The following is a 4,112-nucleotide window of genomic DNA, read 5'->3' as shown; positions in this document are numbered from 1 at the left end:
CCCTTAGTGTCTTAAGTTTTTTTTTTTTGCTTTTGTGTACTCTTTTGTTCTGCAGATCAAAATACAAAAAACATCAACCGACAAGAAGAAGAATTTATAAAAAGAAACAACTGCCCGAGAACAGAAAAGGTTTCCCTTATTGACTATGACTGTTCTTTATCTTAGTGTCCAAAATATCTAAAATAGTCCAAACAAAAATAAAATTGAATGGTGTATACATGGGGAAAGACTATTTGACAGAGGGGTTTTAACATGACATATTAGGTACCTGTAGATCTTCATGTATTGTCTCTAGATACTTGCAGTAATTCACAAACTGTTGCAAAAGGTTGTTGCACAAGTCTTCATATTTATTTGGAAAATATCTCTTTTTTAAAATAAAATAATACATACAAGTATGTTTTAAATAAATCTTATTTAAATATTGTTTTAAAAAAATTAAGGCCACAAGAGTAAACATTACTGGGATTTTAATCAAATTTTCAACGATGTATTCTTCAGTATGGTTATCTGCCCTTCTCCCAATTAGTTACTATTAAACGTTGGGCTTTCAATACCGTAATAGTGTTTTAAGTCAAAATTGAGTTAGATGAAGCTTCAAGTGGATTTCAGATGTGTTAATTATAGAAATAAATTCAATTATAAACCCAACTTTGAGCAAAATAATAATAACAATAAAAAACATGTCTTTGCAGATATTTTAACAAACACTTAACAAATTGCAACTTTTTGTCCAGTTTGTGTCGGCATTCAACTGAGGTAGATTCAACTCTTTACAAAAGCACACAATCTTTTTTGTAGCTGCTGGATTGTTTAATCAAATGTTTTCGCCAACTTAGTGGTTTGAGAACAAGAATGAAATCTTAACTTTACCATCCCATATTTGTAAAAAAAAAAAAAGACATTAGAATTGTTTAAAAGGAATACGCTTTTAAATGTTTTTCTTCATTTGAACACTTAATAACACGTAATTTTTGAAACTATTATTTTTAGCCAACTGACACAGGCATAAGCTTGTTTGGCCACTAGGCGTCACTCCTCCTCCAATATTTAATGCACATGTTGATACTATTTTGACAAAAATGGGATTTTTCCCAGTTGTTGAATCCTTCTTGTCCTTTTCCACTGCAAAAGTAAGCTCAACTTTATGCACAAACATGATCCCTTGGATCATCGTGGATTTGATTGATTTTACTGATTTATCAATTTTATTGATTCTAACCACTATCACCGTTTCATGTGTGTGCTGGGTTTTATTTCTCCATACTGGAAACTGTTTTTAATATTGATTTTCTCCCATATTTTTGTACAGCACTTTGTAATCTTGATTTTGAAAAGTGCTATATATATAAAGTTTATTATTATTATTATTATTATTATTATTATTATTATTATTATTAACTCTACACAATGTTTGTTCTGTTGTCAGCTTTTAAATGATGTAAGAGTGACAGATAGTAAACAGGGTGCCCATTATGATGACCATGCCACCAGATTGCATGGTGGCTTATTTACTGTACCAATGTTGAAACAATATCTTTAAACCCCATATTTTTTACACGAGTGCAGAAAACCGGCCTGTGATTCCCTCAGTTTTCTAAACTTGCTCATAGCTGGGATGTTTTGACTTTGGTTGCGTCTGGAGGTGACGTTAAGAGAAAATGTGCTCGGTTGCCCCGGCCGGTTAGCTGCCTCGGTCCCGTCGAGGCCTGACCGGAGCTCTTGTAGGGCGCTTGGGGGTGGGGGCCTGGGCTTGCTCCGGGGGGCCAGCGCTTTCTGGCTCCTCTCTCTCTGTGTGGGGTGGGTGGTGCTGGGCCGGGGGTGTCGGCGCTACCGGGGATGGGGCCCCTGGTCTGGGGGGGCCGGGCCCCTATGCTTGGGGGGGGGTCTTGGGGACGGCTGTTTGACCACCGGGGGACAGTCTACCAGCTGTCCCCAACTTACCCCCTTCCTCATATAACCTCATATTAGGGTGAGGGGGTGGGGGGCTTAGCCTGCGATGCGCCTTGGGGGGGGGGGGGGGGGGCTACTTGGCAGTGGTCCCCCCCTCCCATGGTTGCTGTATGGAGTGGGCCCCCCCCTCTTTCGGTTTTATTTGCACCTTAGACATGTAGGGCCCTTGGTAGGGGGGGTGCTTGGACATCACTGCCAGCAAGCAGCAGATGTCCTCCCAGCACCCTACCCGCCAATTTTAACCGCACCGTAGAGATTTAGGGCCCCTTGGTGGGGAAGGGTGAGGGGACATCACTGTGAGTAATCAGGAGATGTCCCCTCAGTGCCCTACCTGCCAATTTTAACTGCACCCCCTTAGTACACACACCCCTCCCCCCTCAAAATATACATTCCAACATAAACACACACACATGCAAACACTAACCCTCTTAAACACACATACATGCACACATGTTTTGCAAGGAAGGTGGGACCTAGGACCATTTGTCCCCTACCCCTTCCCTGGTGGGGGTTACAGGGCCCTTGGCAACGGTGGCCGTGTCCCCTGGGTGCCGGTTTCCTGGGCGCGGCGGTGCTCTCTCCGCACGGGGTGGGGTTCACATTACACCTGGGCCGGGGGTGTCCGTGTCCCTGGGGGGTGGGTTCTGGTTCTGGCCCTTTGGATGCTGGGCCCCGCCAAATCTCCAACTGTGGCCGAGCCTGGTCGGGCCAAGTTTACAACACCCTTGGTGGGCCCCCTTTTTCCCCGGGGCGCTCCCCTCCTGGGCGGGGGCGGCTGGCCCCTGCCTTGCTCCTCCCTGGACCAACCGTGGGCCAGGTGCGTGGCTGCCTGGAGTGCGGAGCGGGTCTCCCTTGGGGGGTCCTGGCTCATACCTGGGGTTGGGGCGGGGGGATGCCCGGAACTCCTGGGGGGTGATGGGCTGCTCGTCTGGGGCTGTGGGCGCCCTTCTCGGGTGGGGCCCTGCGTTGGCTCTCCCGGCGCGGCGGGGGGGCTGTTCTCCTGGTTGGGCTGGGGCGGCGCTCCCTTTCCCTCCGTGCCTCCCTGGTCTCTGGCTCTGGGGGCCTCGCAGCGGCCCTGCTGACCCTGGCCTGGGTGGCGGACTGGGTTGCCCGGGGGGCGGTTGTTCCCTGCCTGCTGCCGTGTGGCGTTGGGGGTTCCGGCTGCTGCTGCGGCGGGAGTCTTGGTGTGGGGATGGCTGGGCACTCTCCTTCGTTCTTTTCACATTCCACCGTCCATTTTAGAAAAACATAAACACTCACCTGAACACAGGTGTTAGCTATGTAGTATGCGTGTGTGAACACTATCGGTTTTGTGTACATGTTGACATGTGGACATTTTTTTCAGCCAGCAGGTGTGTTGATAACATTTGAGTGTGTGTGAGGACAGGCCCCGCCCTTTTTGTACTATATTTGAACCTTACCGTAATGATAAACAACCAGTAAACTTGTTGCTTTATGCTGCTTCATGGTCTTATCCCCCCCCCCACCTATTATCACCCTCTTACCCCCCCTCTCTAACATCCCTCTCTCTTCTTCCCTTCTTTCCTTTTCTGTCCAGTCCAACACCAAAGATTTTCAAACATGATTGAAATTAATAAAGTTTGGCCTCAATTACAAAAGAGGTTTATTCAGACATACCCTTGGTTTGTCTGAAGATTAATAACCCCGTTGTTAAAGTAAAATATGTCCAACACAAGAAGCCGTCAGCTCTCATCTGCCTGCCCAGCTGTTGGACAGGACAAGTAAAAAAGAAAAAAGAGAGAAAATGTGCTCCCCTTGCAATGTAAAAACAAAGAATAACTCTAAATTTGTGAATTATCACTATAAATGCTGTGCTTTTGACACTGGCTGCAGTTATGGAAACCCAAAAGATGTTTGATGATCATCTGCAATTTTTTAATTTCCATCCTGGAATATTGACATCTGTTCCTGCAGCCTGATTGCAAGGTAACACTGTATAGCAGTTGATGTGTTAGCAGTTATTTATTTAGACAGCAGATGGCGCTCTGCCGCAGTGCTACCTAAAACGTTTTTAATTATTTTTCTTTAATTTGTAGATTTAAATATTTGTATTTTCTACATATTAGTTCACATTCATGTAGCTTTGGGAGCAGTAAGATTTAATTTTGAAGAGTTTTTTATCGAATTACATAAATGCC

The sequence above is a fragment of the Oryzias latipes genome, chromosome 14 (assembly GCF_053564925.1).
Source record: "Oryzias latipes strain Hd-rR chromosome 14, Olatipes_Hd-rR_3.1".
NCBI classification, from domain to species: Eukaryota; Metazoa; Chordata; class Actinopteri; order Beloniformes; family Adrianichthyidae; genus Oryzias; species Oryzias latipes.
This window is presented reverse-complemented; position numbering follows the sequence as displayed.